The 11,100-nt window shown below is 35.1% G+C and overlaps 1 non-coding gene across 1 annotated transcript; it reads right to left on the bottom strand.

Annotated features, from left to right (window-relative positions):
• Positions 1-8,461: 8,461 nt before the first annotated feature.
• Positions 8,462-8,535, bottom strand: Trnak-uuu. Its single transcript has one exon. It is a non-coding gene; the product is annotated as a tRNA-Lys (tRNA).
• Positions 8,536-11,100: the final 2,565 nt, after the last annotated feature.

Genomic DNA, 11,100 nt, shown 5'->3' on the forward strand with positions numbered 1-11,100 from the left:
GAATCCAGCGGCCCTGCATTCGAACACGATATCCTTACAGATGGGATTTTTTTCAAAAACACCAGCACCCAGAGGGTTTATATGACCCCTACTGTTGCGAACCCTCGTAAAAAAAATTTAAGTCATTCACCGATATGATATCAGGAGACCCAAGGTATTTAAGAAATGATATGGTGCACAACCATCTGGATAACTCAATGGCTACATAAATGTCAAAAGACACACTTCAAGTTCAACACTTAAAGCTTAAATTTCGATTGAAAGAGTATAGTGGTCGAAGTGGTGAAAAGTTCAAAATTAATATTAATGAAAAGTTCACTATTTTTCGTGGTCCGCTTGACCAATTAATATCATTCAATTAATTAAGGTTTTAAGGTGAGATAAAAAAGTTCATAAGCGGGATTCGAACCCACGACCTTTGGCTTGATACGCCGCTGCTCTACCACTTGAGTTATCGTGACTTCGTTCGCCTCGGGCATTAACTTCCCATCTCAACCCCACCTTTTTGAATTTTCCCTCCTTTTAGCCATTTTTCAAATGTGTTATTATTTGATTCTCGGCGACAAGTGAAATGGCCATGGAGAGCTTTAGTGAAGTATACTTCATTTTAATTCGTTAAATACATTATTTTTCGTGGTCAGCTTGACCAATTTTTATGATTCAATTAATTAAGGTTTTAAGTTGAGATAAAAATGTCAGTTTCACGAGCGGGAAGGGTTTATATGACCTCTGTGTTGCGAACCCCGTAAAAAAAAAAAAAATAATGTTGTTACCAATTTCATAAGTGATTTCACTCCATAGATACTGGTTGTGGATGGTGATCGAAAAACCTTTGTGTAACCACATGGAATTGAGGTCTGGAGAAAATGGGAGAAGAGTCAGATGTGCAATTACCAGGTTTTCTAAGCTTTGATGAACAACTCTGCCTCTATGAGGTCTGGCACTGTCATCCAGAAAAGGAAAATCGCTGCTAATGAGAGCTCTGGTTTGAGGGATGTATTACTCGGTTATTTCATAGATAAAACGGACTGTGGTGAGGTTGTCTTCAACACTGTGAAAGCCCAGTTCCTGTGGTGTAAATCCGAGCTCTTACCATTACACCGCCACCTCCAAACTGCACGCACGACCCGGGTACGTAAGCAACCCCTGTCTCGGTAGACTCTTGGGTGCCTGCTGTCATTACACAGACAGATACGCGACTCATTATTAAACATAACAGCATTTCAATTTGTGTCTAGGCGCTCGCTGCACCATATTCTCCTGGTTTACTGGTGGTCTGTTGTACCAGGTTGTCTCAAAGTGGCATACGATGTGTCGCTTGATGGCCTTGCCAAACCATCTTGTGCTTTGTTTAGGATGCATCGGGCACGACGACAAGTTGTGCAGCAATGACAATATTTTTGTCCTCCCTTAGCGGCGGAATGCGCTGACATCCACTTCCATTCTGTCGAAATCAGAACGCGATGATTCATTTTCACAATAATATTGCGAACTTTTCTTTCCAGATGATGACTTTCAATACTTACAGTGACTACAACTGCAATAAAATGGAAAAAAGACGAGAAAAGATGTTCGTTTTCAAAATGAGTAATGTGTGGTGTTTAGTGACCGTTAGCCAATGATTATTTGGAGATCGTGAGATGCGGTCTAGTGAGACGTAGGTTTTAGTAAAACATTTAAAAAAATAAAAAATGAGTAATCTTCATGTTTACTACTCTTAAATAAATACTTTTTTTGTACGATGGTTCGCAACAGCAGAGGTCATATAAACCCTCAGAGGCCGGTGTTTTTGAAAAAAAATTTTTTTTAAGTATGTCGGAATCGAATGCAGAGCCGCTGGATTAGAACCCGGGACCCTTACCTTACAGTGACGAGCGCCGTGTCAACGCCTAAACCTTTACGGCCACAGACGCCCCCACAAGTGACCATAATTGGAATCATTACGTAATGTCTAGAAGGATAGACATTAATCAAGCCCGGAGGACCAATAATCTCTTTAAGGCATTGAATGAATTGGAGGGTCTTCAGCGTTTTCATATTTATTCTTTAAAACGATTAATCTCAATACAAATTTGTTTTAAATATTTAAATTTAACAACAAACAACAAACCCCATTTTTAAGTATGTCGGGATCGAATGCAGGGCCGCTGGATTAGAACCCGGGACCTTTACCTTACAGTGACGAACGCCGTGTCAACGAGTAAACCTTGCGGCAAACGATGGCCCCGTAAATCCCTTATTAAAAATGAGGATAAGCATTTGCTTGTTTTTGGTTTGTATTTTCTACTTTATTTTGTGCAAACAACAGAATATATCGGTTAATTAATAGAATTAGAATAAATTAACTATATCCCTGTTCATTTTTTGTATGAGCCGTTTTGCCGGAATTTTCCCTTTTTGATCCGTTCTCCGAGGCACTTTTCACGATATTTAGGTCGATTCTAAGCATATAATAATAAAAAGCTATGGTTTTTGTTTTTCATCATACTCAGCACGATATGCTTCCAATTATTGAGTAATGAGTTGAAGTGTTTCCGAGAATTTTTTAACTCCTCCAACTGATTCCATTTTATTTTATTTCGTATATACTTCTGCAGGTGCTATTGTAATTGGTACTTTCAATAAGAGTAACAATATACATTGTGTCGTAAAATAATTAAATGCGATATTATATTTATATATACAGTTTATTTAAAATTGACATTACATTTTATTAATTACACTAACAATACTTGACATTATTTATAAATTATTATTTGGTAATCGTGAGGTGCGGTCTGGTGTGACGTAGATTTTATAAAAACATTTTCTTTATTATGTCAATGTTTCGATCTTTTAAATTCACTAGTTTTCATAGTCCGCTTGACCAATTAATATCTTTCAATTAATTAAAGTTTTTAGTTGACATAAAAAAGTCAGTGTAACGGGCGGGATTCGAACCCTCGACCTTCAGCTAGATACGCCACTGCTCTACCACTTGATACCCCACCTTTTGAATTTTCTTTTAATTTTAAATTTTATCTCAACTAAAAACCTAAATTAATTCAATGATATTAATTGGTCAAGCGGACCCCGAAAACTAGTGAATTTAATAAGTTATAATGAAGTATACCTTCATTACAGCTCTCCGTGGCAATTTCATTTGTCGCCGAAAATCAAATAGATTACTCGCCATTTGAAAAATGGCAAAAAGGAGGAAAAATTCAAAAGGTGGGGTTGAGATGGGACGTTAGTGTCCGAGTGGATCGAATTTATGATAGCTCGGTGGTAGAGCAGCGGCGTATCTAGCTGAAGATCGTGGGTTCGAATCCCGCTCGTGACACTGACTTTTTTATCTCAGCTATAAACCTTAATTGATGGTTTCCATCTTTATTGAGCCCTGAAGATGATCTCAATAAATGCCGAAACGTTGGCATGATAAAGAATATGTTTTTCTAAAACCTACGTCACACCTGGCCACACATTATTTATAAACGTAACAGTTTAAAACAGTTTGAACTGAAAAAAATTACAATTAAGGATTAAAAAAAAAGCTGTTGTAAGACTGATACAATAAACAAATGACGGTCCGAAAACAAAACTAAGTACAACAAAACACAGCTCACGTTTACCATGTTTACATTCGTTGGAGGAGCAACGTAACGTAAGTAGGAAAACTTTTGGGACTAAAAAGTCCCATTACGAAGGTGTTGAACAACACGAACCTACCTCCATATAGCATGCGAGCTCTAGGTAAAAAAACTCACTGAAAGAAGAGCCAATAAAAAAAGTACCGAAGAAAACATTTACACCACATATAATTTTATGAGATCAACACAAAAAACAATTTAATCATGTTTTTTGTTTTTACGTTCTGTTGAAATAAAACAACCATTTTAATAGTGTTTTATCAGTGAGTTTAATTAGAATAGTTTTAATAATGGTTTTTATTTGAGTGTACTTAAATTTTTTATTTGCTTAACATAGTATATTTCATTCGTTCATTATCTTCTGCAAAAATTATTTAAAAATAAATTTTCTATTTAAAATATGCATGCAAATTGTAGCCAAATAGAAATATTATTAATAACTGTGTGATTGTTAATTGCTGGTAAATCTCAATACATCGGTTAAATTTTACTGGTTTTATTCAGCCAGAGATTAAAGTGATGCCCTCACGTCTCCACCTCCTCCGGCCGTTACCGTAACCTCTGAATTTAGGAGTTCAATTTTTACGGCAACGCACCAGTTCGGCAATAAAGCGAAAATACGCCCAGGCTATCAAGCGTACTCTGTACATAGGGCAGAGAGGACGGCCGAAATGTTGCAACGAGGCACTAAATTCAAACGGATATGATCGGAACGGGCTCAAATTCATTTTCGGTGGACTGTACAGTCTGACAACTACGTTCTCTTATAACGTAATCACATAAATTTCCAAAATGTTCAAGTACGACTTAATTACAATTTACAATAAAATCAACAACAAAATTTTCGACTATAATTTTAAAAAATTGACCAGCTTTCCTTATTCAACAAAACAATTGCCCCTCTCTCTCACTCTTTCTCTCTCTCCCCTCCTTCTCTCTCTTTCGCCCCCTCCATCTCTCTCTCTCACTCACTCTCTCTCTCACTCACTCTCTCTCTCCCTCTCTCTCTTTCTTTCCTTCTATCTCTTTGTAATGATAGTTCTCGTGTTTCTGTTTAAAAAGAATTTATAATTATTTAAAACAAAATTAAAATTAACTTCCTCAGGTTCACGGCGGGGCGATTATGCTGAACCAGACTGACCGGTGTGTCTTGCATTCTGATGAGTTGTGCTCTGTGAAGCATCCCTTTTTATCAGTGACTCTAACACGCTCTCACTTTTTCCCTCTATCTCTATCTATTTATTGATATATATTTTTACTTTAGTTTGCGTGAGCAGTATTATGGTGCTTTTGTTTTCTTTGTTTCTGAATGGTGTCGGCAAATCGAAAGTGGAAAATTGTTGAGTAAATAATGACAGATATCGAGACAGAATAAAAAATATGTAACCAGCATTGTCACATTAAATCCTATAAATGTGTCAAAGGCGGGAAATAAATCGGAAGGTAATTCAGATGGGACCGAAGACAAATATAGAGTCTGCCTCGAGATGGATCGCGTGGGCCTTCGCCCGGGGGATTTATCATTGGGGATCAAGACAAAAGCCGAGATCAGTCCCGTCCCGTTCCCTCTCACTGCCTCCCAGTCCATACAAATCTGAGATATCAAGTTTGATCTAAACTATTGTCCGGTGATAAATAGCCCAGGTCCAAAGGTAAAACAGTAACCCATCTCTCTTCCTTTGAATAAACTCGACTTGCTTCGATAATGCTACTTCCTAAACCGGTTCACCCTCTTTGAACGACCTCAGAAACAAGCCGTGAACACAATCTAGACTTTACGATCTCCCTGATACCAGGCGTTAGAATGCTGGCTATTCTACGGTGTATTGCTTGGCTACGCCGGATTATTTGTCCGCCTAGAAATCGACCAGTGGGGAAAAATTCTCTGAATCTGATACACAGCATAGTTGCGACGGCAGACTGCTACAAGTTTATTTTACTCAAAAAATACCTTGAAATTGTTTCTCACCGCTGAAAAAGCTACTCATCCTAAATAAACTTTGAAAACCTCTTTAATCAAGTGGCAAACATTAAACAAGGAAGACTCGTCTTCCTCAATATTTATAACGGTACGGGACCTAGAAAATACATGCATCTTCTTCTTCTTCTTCTTACCCAAGTTCAGATTTTCTTCCTGATTGATCCTGCAGGTTTTTAACATTACGTATCAAACTATGTACGAAAATAATACAAACCTATAGTAGTTTAGCTCCAACTGGTCAAGAATTTGCCTACAAAAAGTTATCGCTATTTCAACTATCATATATGAGAATGCCACATCTTTGGCAAATGATGTTCATAATGAGAAAAAGAGGAAAAACAAGGACCTTTCAGAACCATTCACTATGGTTTAACATATTCCCCATGCCTTGAACCCCATGCGAAGTTAATTTGAGCATTACAAACACAGTTAGAAAGATAACGAGAAAGCAGGTGGAGTAAGAGAATCTATGAGAAAAATACACTGAGATAGACGAATTTAGATACAATGCACCCTGTGAAAAAGAAAGAGAGAGAAAGACAGATACACTAACTTTCTCACTCAATATTATTCAAATGTAATAACGTTCGTTTTTATCGATGTTTTCTTATATTTCGACCTCAACAGTTAATCTTATGATTCTTCCTTCTTGAAGGTGGGATAATAGGTCATCTCAAAAAAAAAACCACAACCAGTTTTATCCACAACGTTTCGGATTTATTTTAATCCTTTCTTAGGTGGGTTAACGCCTGTACACAGAACAAATATTTTTTTATTTTTATTTATTTTACATTTTTATATCAACATGGTTATCATTGTTTCTTCACTACTTGCAATGGTTAAAAAAGTGATCGTCAGTCATTAATATGTTATAACAATTTATTTAAAAAAAGAGCCAGTGTGGTACTTATTCAGACTAGAAACAAACGTTTTAATATTTTGAACCTGACTAGACTCTTATCGCAACCTCTCATGTGACGTTCGACCTCTTATCAACATCTTATCACAAACCAACGAATCAACATTAAAAATACCACTCAACAGTTAAAATTGCATTTATCTTATAAATCTACTTTTAAACAACAAATTTTATTTATTTTATTAACAATATTTTAACAATTATTATCACAACTATCACAGATTTTAAGTTTCCTCCCGAGTTTAAAATTGACTAGATATTTTTATATATTGTTTAACAAATTAAAATAGCAATCACTTATCATTTCACAGTCTTGACGGTAATTAACAGACAGTTTATCTTTTTTTATGTAAAGGGCCTCTAGGAACTTTCGTTTTTTACAATTTCGTTCTTTTGTAACAATATTAACATCATCAAATAGAAAAGTATGACCTTCAACAATTGCATCTTGTGCCAAGGCAGTTTCATTGTTTTTACTAGTTTGGACTGTGTATTTATGTTGATAAATTCTATTCTTTAGGTATTGTTTGGTTTCACCATAGTATACTTTCTTGCAGTCTTTGCATTCAATTTGGTATACCAGGTCTGATTGTATTCCTTTCTCAATTTTATCTTTAGCGGTGAGTAGTATTTTTTGACCGCATTGCTGTTTTGGAAGGCCAACTTAACTAGAGGGAACTTCCTTTTCAGACAACTTCTCAACTGTTCCGATAACCCTTGGATGTAAGGGAAAGTGACATAGGAAATTCCGGAATCATTTTCATCTTCTAGGATTTCCGAGTTTTCGTTTGGGTTTATCTTCCATAGATTGTTATTGTTTATAAATTTATTTACCATTTTTCTAGGATACCCATTCTTTTTTAAAAATTTCCCGAACCAGTGTTTTGTCTTTCTTGGTAACACCTTTCGACGACAAATTGAAAACCCTTCTTAGTAATCCAATCAGCACATTAACTTTAGTTGACCATGAATGGGAGGACATATACTGTATTAGCCGGTTCGATGCCATGGGTTTGGAGTACCAACTCGTACTCAGATTTCCATTAACCTTGTGTTACTTTCACATCCAAAAACGCTACACAGCCGTTTTCCTCCACCTCACAGGTGAAGTTTAGTCTTTCATGGTAACTGTTAAGTATTTTCAGTACCTCATCAATTTTATCTATTGCAAGGGCCGTCAAAATGTTCGTTTTTATATTTTTGTATAGAAGTAGAATTATATCCAGTTAACGTTTATAGAGAATGAAATTTCGTGCGAGACAACAGGTTTAATTCGTTTTAAGCTAACGTTAAACACAGAAATAATGAAAAATTCACCATTCGTAATTCTGTTTTCGTTGTAGGTTTTTTGTCGAAACGTCAAACTGAACCTCTTCGCTCTAATTTGAAATTTATTAAACAAATAGAAAATTAATTTCATCAGAAGTTTTCTAATAAAAAACATGTTTTTGACAAATTATACTTCATACTCCCCCTAAGTTTACACGTCAAATTGTAACATTTTCACCGTTGATTATTTTAGTTTTAATCGTATTGACGTCAAGGTCAACTGTTTTGATAAGGGGAAAAGACAATTTTAACATTACGGGTTAAATTGAATTTACTGCTTTCGGGTTTTATTTTATGAAAAAGTCTCGTTCCGAGGGCTCGAATCATTGTCAGATTATAATTAATTACATAGTTAGATTACTGTTGATTTTCTGAAATATTTCCATTTTTGTCTCGCACTTAGCTATTACTCGATAATTCCGCATTCTTTGATTGCACATACAAATTGAGAGTTTTATTCCGTAAAATTAGGTTTTATATATAAATATTTTGATTTATTTATAAGTCTCGTGATTTAAGGTCAATTTGGGAATAGAAAATTTTCAGTTTAACATTAATAACATTAAACTTTATGTAAAGTACGGGTTGAAATGGAAAAGTCAGTGTCACGAGTGGGATTCGAACCCACAACCTTCGGTTCAAAACGCCGCTGCTCTAACCACTTGAGCTATCGTGACTTGATCTTCTCGGACACCACTTCTCATTTATTTTTATATCATATGTAATTACAACGATTCACAATGCAATATGTTGGCCAATCTATTTCACCATCGAGTGAAAACTATCTTTATTAACCCCAAAACCAATACTACACAAACCCCCCCGTGCTCCTCCCATAAAATTATAGACCAAAAGGCTTCTATTTTTTCAAAATTCTATGAAATCCTGCTCTAATTCAACTACTTTAATCCTCATATTCAATCTCGAAAAGGTAATTCCCAACTATCAATTTAGATTCCGATCTCTCCATTGTACTGTTCAGCAGGGCTTCGAAGTAGTCGAAACTCGACTTTAGAAAACAAACAATATTACTCAACCGTATTTTTGGACGTTACAAAAGCATTTGACCGAGTGACAACTCGACTTCCTTTACGAGAAGTCTTCTTTGGTTTAAAGTTAATGGTTAATGGGAAAATTCGAAAAATTGTAGGTTGAGATGTTGGTGTCCGAGTGGAATGACGTCACGCACGATAGCTCAAGTGGTTAGAGCAGCGGCGTATTGAGCCGAAGGTCGTGGGTTCGAATCCAGCTGGTGACACTGACTTTTTCATTTCAACCAATACCTTACATAAAGATTCATTATTTGAAAAAAGTTATTTGGTCAATCGGACCACGAAATATAATAGATTTAATAAGTAAAACGAAGTTTATCTTCACTAAAAGCTCTCCGTGAACATTTCAATTGTCACCAAGAATCGAATCCTGATTACACGACATTTGAAAAATAGCAAAAAGGAGGGAAAATTCGAAAGGTTGGGTTGAGTTGGGGAGTTGGTGTCCGAGTGGAATGGTGTCAGGATAGCGCAAGCGGTAAACAGCGGCGTATTGAGCCGAAGGTCGTGGGTTCGAATCCCGCTCATGACACTGACTTTTTCATCTCAACCAACACATAAAGACTAATTAATTGAAAGAAGTTATTTGGTCAATCGGACCACTAAATATTTAGGACTATTAACATCGTTTAGTTGGTCATTATTTGTGTGTATTGAAATGTCTTTATGCTGCATCAATACTGCATTTTTCGAATTTTTAAATAGAAAAGTTATAATATGTATTTTATTTAAGTTGATATTGAGAAATTTAGTTTAAAAGAAAAAAAAGAGTAAAGTTGGTAACTCGTTTTAGAATTTTAACGGCAAAGGCTTTGAGTTGGTAGCAGTTGTTAAACGGAGAGTTACAGTTCGTTATCGATTTCCAAACTTGTCCCTCTTTATGGAAATGCTTAACCGAAGGGAGGGTCACGTTAGTTCAGGATTGTTGGAGGACTTTGGTTTATTATATTGACATTGCGTACGATTGACTTTTGACTTAAAGGCCATTGTAGCTCTTCTATTCCGGTCCCTTCCGCAGTAAGACTGTTAACAAGAACTAGGGGAAGAGGAAAGCTATATTGAGTTAAAGAGGGTTGAGGACAAGTTTGCCGAAGGGATGACAACTAAGACAAACAAACACCTTAACTTAGTCCACACTCAACCTTAATTTAATATAGAGTCGTGTTGGGGATGCTGCAAGTGCTGACAACATCCCCTCACTGGTAAACTGCCCTTAAATTCTTTGCTTTGACACAAGCTGAAAGGCTTTGTGTGTCTACTACTGAGTCTCGTATTTTTTCAAAATAGTATTTCTTCTTTGTAGAAATAAAACGTTTTATTATTTAACTCAATATAATTAACAGTTTTTTTATTACTATAATTGAAAAAATGTTTAATCTACAAAATTACAAAATAAATATGTTTTTCTTAGTAATATAATTATCACCAATCAATTGCGTTCAGTTTTCGCCATCGTTTTACGTCGTGTAATAATTTCATGTTTGTCTGAATTGTTGCCGAATATTTTTTATTAATATAATGGAAAAATGTTTATTCTGCCTGTTCTTTCTGCTGACAACTTAAAAAATAAATATGTTTTTCTTAGAAATATAATTATCACCAATCAATTGCGTTCAGTTTTCGCCATCGTTTTACGTTGTGTAATAATTTCATGTTTGTCTGAATTGTTGCCGAATATTTGTTATTATTACATATAATGGAAAAATCTTTATTCTGCCCGTTCTTTCTGCGGACAACTTAAAAAATAAATATGTTTTTCTTCAGTAAATAATTATCACCAATCAATTGCGTTCAGTTTTCACCCTTGTTTTAAGTCGTGGAATAATTTCATGTTTTTCTGAATTGTTGACTTTTTTTTTAGTTATTATTATTATAATGCAAAAAATGTTTAATCTGCCCGTTCTTTCTATTGACATCTTAAGTAAATTACAAAATAAATATGTTTTTCTTAATAATATAATTATCACCAATCAATTGCGTTCAGTTTTCGCCATCGTTTTACGTCGTGTAATAATTTCATGTTTGTCTGAATTGTTGCCGAATATTTTTTATTATTGTAATGGAAAAATGTTTATTCTGCCTGTTCTTTCTTTCGACAAATTAAATAAATTAAAAATAAATATGTCGTTTTTTCAGTAATATAATTATCACCATTCAATTGCGTTCAGTTTTTTCCCTTGTTTTACGTCG

The sequence above is a fragment of the Cimex lectularius genome, unplaced genomic scaffold (assembly GCF_000648675.2).
Source record: "Cimex lectularius strain Harlan isolate CLEC.00 unplaced genomic scaffold, Clec_2.1 scaffold37, whole genome shotgun sequence".
NCBI classification, from domain to species: Eukaryota; Metazoa; Arthropoda; class Insecta; order Hemiptera; family Cimicidae; genus Cimex; species Cimex lectularius.